The sequence below is a fragment of the Sciurus vulgaris genome (assembly GCF_902686455.1).
Source record: "Sciurus vulgaris genome assembly, chromosome: 10".
Lineage (NCBI taxonomy): Eukaryota > Metazoa > Chordata > Mammalia > Rodentia > Sciuridae > Sciurus > Sciurus vulgaris.
In genome coordinates, this window is record NC_136470.1 from 25,920,040 (window position 1) to 25,930,131 (window position 10,092).

General features: G+C 42.8%; 1 pseudogene across 1 annotated transcript; it reads right to left on the reverse strand.

Annotated features, from left to right (window-relative positions):
• Positions 1-6,212: 6,212 nt before the first annotated feature.
• Positions 6,213-9,241, reverse strand: LOC306670464 (IQ domain-containing protein E-like; annotated as a pseudogene). Its single transcript has 2 exons — positions 9,232-9,241; positions 6,213-7,926 (listed from the first exon to the last, which is right to left on the reverse strand). The product of its transcript is annotated as an IQ domain-containing protein E-like (transcript).
• Positions 9,242-10,092: the final 851 nt, after the last annotated feature.

Consider the following 10,092-nt stretch of genomic DNA (forward strand, 5'->3'; position numbering starts at 1 on the left):
AGGGAGTTCAGAATGTACATAATTAAAATGATCCTAGAAGCAAATGATGAGATATGACAGCAAATGCAGGCAATGAATGATCGTACCAATAAACAGTTAAAATGCTCTTTTAACTATCCTAACGAAATAGCCAAACGCAGGAAGCAAAAGATCATTTCAAAGATCTTCTAAAGAGATAGAGATTCTGACCAAAAAAAAAAAAAAAAAACAGAAATCCTTGAAATGAAGGAAACAAAAAACCAAATTAAAAACTCAATGGAAAGCATAACCAACAAGTTAGATCACTTAGAAGACAGAACCTCAGACAATGAAAACAAAATATTTAATCTTGAAAACAAAGTTGACCAAACAGAGAAGATGGTAAGGAATCATGAACAGAACCTCTAAGAATTATGAGATATCATGAAAAGACCAAATTTATGAATTATTGGGAATGAAGAAGGCACAGAGATAAAAACCAAAGGAATGAATAATCTATTCAATGAAATAATATCAGAAAATTTCCCAAATTTGAAGAATGAAATGCAAAATCAAATACAAGAGGCTTAAAGGACAGCAAATGTACAAAATTACAACAGATCCACACCAAGGGGACATCATAATGAAAATACCTAACATACAAAATAAAGGTAGAATTTTAAAGGCTGTGAGAGAAAAATTACATACAGGAGGAAACCAATATGGATAGCAACAGATTTCTCAGACCAGACCCTAAAGGCTAGAAGGGTCTGGAACAAAATATTTCAAGCTGTGAAAGAAAATGGACGCCAACCAAGAATCTTATGCCCAGCAAAACTTACCTTCAGATTTGATGATCAAATAAAATGCTTCCATGATAAACAAAAGCTAAAAGAATTTACAATTAGAAACCCTGCACTATGGAACATTATCAGCAAAATATTCCATGAGGAAGAAATGAAAAACAACAATGTAAGTCAGCAAAGGGAGGAACTACCCTAAGGGAATAGCCAATTAAAGGAGAAACCAACTCAAGTTAAAAACAAAATATAAGCCAAAATGACTGGGAACACAAGTCATATCTCAATAATAACTCTGAATGTTAATGGCCTAAACTCATCAATCAAAAGACATATACTGGCAGATTGGATTAAAAAGAAAGGCCCAACACTATGCTGCCTGCAAGAGACTCATCTTATAGAAAAAGATATCCACAGACTAAAGGTGAAAGGATGGGAAAAAAACATACCATGTACATGAACTCAGTAAAAAAGCAGGGGGTTCCATCTTCATATCAGAGAAAGTGGACTTCAAGTCAAAGTTAGTCAGAAGGGATAAAGAGGCACATTTCATACTACTTAAGGGAAGTATAAATCAGCAAGACATAATAATCATAAATATCTATGCCCCAAACAATGGTACATCCATGTACGTCAAACAAATTCTTCTCAATTCCAGGAATCAAATAGACAAAAACACTATTCTAAGTAACTTTAACAAACCTCTCTCACCATTGGACAGATCTTCCAAACAAAAATTGAACAAAGAAACCATAGAACTCAATAACACAATCAATAATTTAGACTTAACATAGATATATAGAATATTCCATCCATCGATAAGTAAATACACTTTCTTCTCAGCAGCATATGGATCCATCTCTAAAATAGATCATATGCTATGCCACAGAGCTACTCTTAGCAAATACAAAAAAATAGATACTACCTTGTATTCTCTCAGATCATAATGGAATGAAATTAGAAATCAATGATAAAATAAAAAACAGAAACTACTCCAACACCTGGAGACTAAATAATGCACTATTGAATGATGCATGGATAACAGAGGACATCAGGGGGGAAATAAAAAAAATTCTTAGAGGTAAACAAGAGCAATGATACAACATATGAAAATCTCTGGGACACTATGAACCCAATACTAAAAGGAAAATTCATTTCATGGAGCACATTCAATAAAAGAAGAAAAAGTCAACAAATAAATGACCTAATATTATAGCTCAAAGTCCTAGAAAAAGAACAGATAGATCAACACCAAAAGTAGTAGAAAATAGGAAACAGTTAAAATCAGAGCTGAAATCAATGAAATTGAAACAAAAGAAACAATTCAAAAAATTGACAAAACAAAAAGTTGGTTCTTAAAAAAAATAAACAAAATTGATAAACCCTCAGCCACACTAAGAAAGAAAAGAAGAAAATGCAAATTACCAAAATTTGTGATGAAAAGGAAATATCATGACAGACATTATTGAAATACAAAACATAATTAGAAGCTATTTTGAAAACAACTCCAACAAAATAGAAAATCTCAAAGACATTGACAGGTTTCTAGAGACATATGATCCACTCAAACTGAATCTGGAGGACATACCCAATTTAAATAGATCAATTTCAAGCAATGAAATAGAAGAAGCCATCAAAAGGCTACCAACCAAGAAAAGTCCAGGACCAGATAGATTATCAGCCAAGTTCTACTAGACCTTCAAAGAAGAACTCATTCCAATACTCCTCAAAGTATACCATGAAATAGAAGAGAAGGAAACCCTTCCAAACTCATTCTATGAAACTAATATCACCCTTATACCAAAACCAAAGACATATCAAGGAAAGAAATCTTCAGACCAATATCCCTAATGAAGATAGATGCAAAAATTCTTAACAAAATTTTAGCAAATCACATACAAAAACATATTAAAAAGACAGTGCCCCATGATTAAGTGGGTTGCAAGGTTGGTTCAGCATCTAGAAATCAATAAATGTAATTCACCATGTCAACAAACTTAAAGTCAAGAATCACGTGTTTATTTCGATAGATGCAGAAAAAGCATTTGATAAAATACAGCACAACTTCATACTCAAAACACTAGAAAAAATAGGGATAGTAGCAACATTCCTCAACATTGTAAGGGCTATCTATGCTAAGCCCACAGCCAACATCATTCTAAAATGGAATGAAATCATTCCCCCTAAAACTGAAATCATTCCCCCTAAAAACTGGAACAAGGCATGGATGCCCTCTTTAACCGCTTCTATTCAACATCATCCTTGAAACACTAGCCAGAGCAATTAGAACAAGGAAATTAAAGGGATAAGAATAGGAATAGAAGACCTCTTCATTTGGAAGAAAAATTCCAGTCGAGATCATTGTTTTCCCGATATGCTTTCTCATGCCAAAAACCTGAGTGAGAAAACCAGGTTGTTGTTATTTTCTTTTTACCTTTAAGACAGAACATTTGCTTTCAATAGATCAACACTGCTTACCAAAATACAGACAGGACAATGTACACATTTACAATTCTCAATGCATTTTCTTGGAAAATTCAAGCCCAGGGGCTGCTTTTGTCCTCCTGGGCACTGCTCTTTGGTCAGAACCCTTACAGTTCATGTAAGTGGGATGCCTCAAAAGGGCAGACCTTGACCAAGGGCTGGGGCACACTTTCTACTCCCAGCAGCCTCTCCTGAAGTGTAGGCTTGTTCACCAATCCTGATGCAGGGACGTCCCTGTCAGCAAAAAATGTCCTTCAACCCCATAACCTAGAACTCTTGCCACTGCTCCCGAGGGCCACCTGGACTCAGCAGATGAGCAAGCACCCTTGGTCACCTGTACTGCCTCCTGCATTCAGTGGGTGGGCCAGAGGCTCTGAAGGAGGCTGAAGGTTTCCAGGGAACAGACCTAAGGGACAAAATGAAGGAGGTCTACAGAGGGCTCATGTTAGGCATGAAGTCAGTCAAGAGTCTAATGAGTTCAGTGGGAAAAATAAAATGGACTTAGTGACCCATGGTCCACTACAGAAAAAAAATAAACCAGCCAGTCCCCTGGCTCCATTGTTTTTCTACCCACTGTGTAAACAGCCCAGGTGGAGAAGGCACTGGACATCAACCCGTGTGGCAATACAGGTCCTCCTGCCTCACTCAGTCCCATTTCAGAGCGAAAGGGAGGCCCTCATGCTCTGGGCAGGGGGTCAGCACAGAGCTGCAGTCCTTATCTGGCCCTGTTGGAGCCAATTGCCATCCAACTCCCCAGAGATCACGTTGGAAGGCTGCCATGTTGAAAAGGACTGGGTATTCAGTTGAGGAGGGGGCACAAAGTGGATTAAACTGTCCCTAAAGGTAAAACCCTTAAGTGCCCCCATCAGTTTGGTCCAAGAAGGAGCTTTCTAATATTGTCCTCTCCTAGGACAATGGCCAGTCCTGGGTGGGAAGTTCCTAAGTCCTGAGAGGCTGGCACTGAGGTTGCTCAATTTGTGGGGCCTCTGTAAAGTGGACTTGGGCTACTCAGGGTATGGATGTTCTCAAAACCTTGTCCAACTGAAACTCTTCATTTTTACCCATCGGCAAGGGCAGTTTCACAGATGAGACCAAAACTGTGGGCTCCTCAAAGGAACTCCACAGCGCACACCTCAAGCTACCAGCTTGAGGGGCCAGCAGGTCAACATGCTGGCCTGTAGACACCTCCAAACCAAGGTAACAGGGGCTACCCCTAGACCCAAAATGACACTCTTCCCACCTGACACTTGGCTTTCTCCAGGACGACAGGCCTGTCTCTTTGCCCTGCTACCCTGGGGATGACCCTGGAGGCTACTGCACCTGACATGGAGTCAGAGAGCAGCCCCCTGTTGCTTCTGTAAAACCAGGTGTGGTGCTGCTTCCATGATCATCTTCTCGTACTTTCCAGTGTCTGTCCACTGACAAGACCTCATCCAGACTCCTTCCTGGGAAACAGCTCCAGGCAACACCCAGGGGAAGGGAGAGGAAGGAGACCTGTGGGAGGGAGCTCATTGTGGGACCCTGAGATCTGAAACTCCTCACTGGTTTGGAAATGGCTGTGTTCTGCTGTGGAGCTGTGGAAGCCTGGCTCACCTCCAAAGGTGCAAGTGATACCGCCGTTTACCGGTGACGAGTTCTGCTCCTTCTAATGTTGAAGATTGAACACTAGAGAAGCACGCCAAGGCAAGCATATTAAGCAGGTTTTATTTAAAGCTAATAATACAGACTTCTCCCGGCAGGAAGAAGGGGGCCATGGCTGATGTTCTAAAGTCCCAAGAAGTGAGCGCACCCTACATCTTAAAGTCCCAAGAAGTGAGCGCACCCTACATCTTTTATAGGTTAAATTCTCTTTTGTTCTCCAGTTCTCTCCCCCCCCCCCTTATCTCTCCTTCCTGCCTACATGACTAGGCTTGGTTTTGCATTAAGTGAGAAGCCATGGGCAGGGGGAGGGCCAAGGTGATTCAGGCAGGCAAGGGCTCAGGGGGCATTAATTAGCAGCTCCATGCTTGCAGTCCTTGATAAAGGCAGGTAAATTTGATAATCAATGGGCTCCGGAGATCCTTGACATTCCATTCTTCCAGGGGCAGTCTCCAACTTCCAGAGGCAGATGATTTTATGGCCATTTCCTCGATTTGACCTGATCCCCTATTTCTACACTAACTACCTGTTCCCAATTCTGGCTTCACAAGGATGGTTCTGCTGAACCCTCTAGGCCAATGTTGGTGATGGCACCAGGATGAGTATTGCTGGCATGCACTGACTCCTGATGAGGTAGCTCCTCACAGGTCAAGGTCAAAGGCAGGTATAGTTGCTAAGAAAGCACCGTCTTTTTAGAGCTCCTTGGCTGCCCCCGGGGTGAATGTGCCTGGGGATACTGAAAACCACTTTGTGCACTGCAGCAGAAGGTGACAGAGCAATGTGGCCCCTGGGCTTCCCCACAGAGTAAGACAAAGGTAGCCAGGATCCTTCAAACAGACCAAAGATCAAAACACACAAAAAAACTGATGGAGATGCTGAGGTACTTAGGAGGTATCATTCTTTCCCTAGGAAGATAAATCATCTTTCCAATTTAGTTATGAATCCTCTAGGATGTACTTTGTACTTTAACCCTACCTGACCTCTCCCTATCAACTGTCACCATTTGGAGATGATGGCCAGGGACCTAGAATGGGGAGGGGATTTTCTTTATGGGCAGACATGGCACAAAGACAACATCATCAGAATCATCGGAGTTGACGTCATCTAGGGCTGGGGACTTTATGGGCTGCAGCCCCAAGGGAGAGGACCCAGAGTGGGGCTGAGTGCCTGCTGGCTCCCCTGGCTCGACCTCTGCATCCTCTCAGGGAGGGTGGGGAGGCCTCTGGGAACAGCTCTCCGAGGTATGGAGGTGGCTGTTCTTCCACTGTTGGCACTGCTGTGCTTGACTGTGCCAGGTGTTTCCAGAGGACGCAGGACTGTATGATGGTGATGGCCTCCTCCTACCCTGGGCTGTCCTCCACCTGGGCACTGGGGCTTGAGACACAGGGCATGGAAGAGCTCTGGTCTGGAAAGTTCGGCAGACCTGGAGATTCTAAACCACAGGCTTTGCTCATACTAGATTTCCCGGAAAACTGCCTAGAGCAATGTCACCGCCTCATTCAGGACAGATTTTTTTTCTTTCTTTCTTTCTTTTTTTTTTTTTCCTTGTGTTTATGGGCCTTCCAGCTGGCCCGCCTCTTCCTGGAGGCAGCCTCTCTCCTTCCATCAGAGCAGGGGCAGGGGAGAGGCCCTCCTGCCCAGAGTCCAGTTCAGAGTCTTGCTGAGAGTGCCTGTTGCTGGGAGGGGTTGTGCAGAACTCTCCAGAGGCCTCATGAGTCACCTCCATGGGAGTGCTGGGCTTCTCGTTCCTTGTTTCTTCCAGCTCTTGACACTTGTTGGTGAGTGTTTGAATTTCCTCTCGCAAAGCCTGCTCATGCTCTTGCCTCTCCTGCTTGCCTTCCCTCGCGCTCTCCAGCTCCTTCTCCAAGTCGGCCTTTGCCTGCAGCAGCTGCTTCACCTCCACATCTTTTTTCAGTTGCTGCGCCTGCAGGACCCTCCGCTCTTCCTTCAAGCTCTTCACTGCCCTACACAGGCTCTCCTGCTCCTCTGGTCCCGATGCTAGTGGGCTGCACTGTTAGAGGCAGAGCGGGCCAGGGGAGTCAGCCTGTGGGATTCTGTGCGGTGCGGTTTTGCGCTCTCCATCGCTTCGACTCCGCATCTCGCAGCGGAGGCTTGCTCCAGTCCACGTACCCGTTGGTTTTGGAGACGGGGTTGCGGGGGTCGGGGGTTGCTCAGCACACGATCTAGATCTTCCTTCAGGTTCTGGTTCTCTTCTGTCAGCTCCTGGACACTCCAGGACAAGTTCAGACGAGTGCTGCTCATATTCTTCTGCCTCCCCATGCCCACCTTCTTTTCCATAGGAGTCTTCTTTCCTGCAACTTCGGAACTCGCCAAGAGAGTCTGGAGAAGATGAATCTCCTCGTAGTGAGTGTCCACGGCGATCTCATCTCCTCCACGTTGATGGTCTTCGTGTCAGTCTGGAGTTTGTTGATGGTGCTGTCCTTCTCCTTGCACTGCTGCTCCAGCTTCAAGATCCTCTGCTTGAGCCCACTGATGAGCCAGCCAGCATCGGGTCTTTTCTCTGCCAGAGTTCTAACGAAATCTGGGCCTCGACCTGAATCCAAAAGCTGTTCTCTCTGTTGATCCTTTCTGATATTTTCCTCCTCCAAGCGCCGAAGCTTTGTTCTCATCAGCTCTACATCACTTTTCTTCATGTGTAATGACTTCTTCAACTCAATAATCTCGTCATACATATCTTCTTTCTCTCTGTAGACGGTAGTCCCAGGGACGTGACTTTGCTTGGGAGCTCCCAACCAGAGCTTCTGTGGGACTAGGGACCTTCTGGGGCTCAGAGGCATGCTCCCTACTGTCCTGAAAGACCGCCAGGATGCTGCTTTTCTTGGCTTAGAGTAATAGGGTGACTTTGGTGATGTGGGAGGCTTGTGGAAACCTTTCCTTGCTTTTGTCTCAAAGTCTGAGTCAAAGGTAATCGCAGATAGACTGTCATCTCCCGTCTCAGAGGCCGCCTTTACCGGGCTCGGGCTCATGACTGCAGCGCTGCCCAGCCCCTGCAGCACTGGGCACTGCGATCCGGGTCCACAGCTTTCTAATTAAGGAGTTACATAAGTAACATGATTTAGCCAAAATAGATGGCTTTGTATTTACATTTACTTTTTCTCTATAAACCTCAAAGCTCTTTCCTCTTGTTTTATCATCTTTAAATGATTCTTGAGGGATATATTGAGAGTGGACACTACTATCTCTAGTTGAGGTCAAGCTCTTGCAGAATTTGTGAAAAAACACCTTTTCTCCTGGCTCCTGTCTCATAGTGGAAAAAGTTCAACGATAATAATATCCCCATCCTCTTTCTCCAAAAGTTTACTCTCTCCTCTTCAGAGGGGAATTTGTAAGAAGCTTTCAGAGTTTAATTTATCCTCAGTAACACAAATTCTGAGCCCCCCCACCCCCCCCATGCCATTCATTGGGTTTACAAGGGAATACAAGAAGTCTGACAACCGTGGTCGTTGTGACTGGGCAAGACTGACTTATTAACCTGTTCTCTGGTATCAGGTTTATCAGAAATGTCGGTGTCAGTTTGCTCTCCCCAGCCTAACTTCTATTCCATCTCTCATTTGGTTCCAAATTCTGGTGAGAAACAGAGGTATTATAAATAGCCCCTTAGAGTGCAAACAGAATAAAGAAATATTACAATTCACAGTTCAGATTTTCTAGAAGCCCCTCTTAAGTTCTTCTTTCCCCAGCATTACTTCAAGTTTGTCCTCAATAAGCCAAGCTATGTTCTGCGTGGTGATAACTGGTCCTGCACATCATCGTCAACCCAGTCTTTCTCACAGCCTTCCCAACTACAATTTCTGCTCATCTCCATCCTAGAACGTCTTATAAGGATCACTTTTATCCACCAAATTTAAACTCTTAACTAACAGTGAACACATTATCCTCATTTTTGTGTCCTCCATATTTCATACAGAACATGAAACAAAAAAAGATGTAAATGATGTGGTAAGCAGAATTCTGAAGATATGGCCCCAAGATTCCTACCCCTTGGTTACTCAATCAAACACTAATATAAGTTCTGCTGAGAGGCAGTCATAGATGTGGTTAAGGTTACTTATCAACTTATCTTTTTGAGGAAGAAAATATTTTCTCTATCCTCTTACCTCTGTATCTGGGGTGTCTATGAATTAAATTAACAACAAAAAAAAAAATAAGACAAGCAGGAAAACAGACAAGCAATTTTATTAATATTTATATGAGTAATAAATTTTGGGAAAGTGACCAGGAAATATATGAGGAAACTAATGGAACTGAAGATGAAGATTATTTTAGTAAGGTCCACCTATGAAAACTTATTTTGGTGTCAACATCCCATCTTTTATATGAGTTGTTTTACTCTCCGACATATAGGAGTAGGGGAGGCATCTCCCTTAGAAGGAAAGTTATAACCCTGCTTCCAGGCACATAAGAGCTGAACAGAGAACTCTACCTATACCTGTTGATTCTCAAATGACATTAGCTCAAAATAATTCTTATGCCAAAGTGGCATATTATGGGATAGCATATTCTGATCACCTTCACTTTAACATAGGGAAATTATTTTGGATTTGCCAAGATATATTCCTTATAATCATATGAGCCATCAAAAGCAAAAGATTGAGATAGAAGAATGTCAGAGGAGAAGACAGAGGAGATATTATGAAAAAAGGGGATCTAATATTTGAAGCATGAATACAACCCAACCTGCTATTGTGGGTTTTGAAGGTGGAGAGAGTTGGAATGAATCAAGAGTTTGGCAGCTTCTAGAAGCTAAGGATGACCCTCAGTGGACAGTCAACAAGGAAATGGAGCTCCCAGTTCTGTAGTTACAGGGAACAGAATTCTGCCAGTGTTTAAAACAAGCTTGGAAGTTCATTTATTCCCAGGACTTCCAGAAAGGAAATCGGCACTGCTGGTACCTTGATTTTGACTTCATAGAACATAGAACATAAACTAGCTAAACCAACTGTGTCTGAACTTCTGTTCTATTAAATAGATAGTGAATTGGTGGGCTTTTTAAGGTGCCACTTTTATCAATTTGTTATGACAGCAATAAAAAAATTCACACAGAGGATACTACTTTGAATAATAAGTAGTCATCTCTGTGTAGTCTGCTGCATTCAAGGGGATATTTAACAAAATAAATATGGAAATCTCTAAAGGATGTCAAAACTGTGAGATAGACTCAAACCAGGGTCTTCCATCCCTGCAGATGACT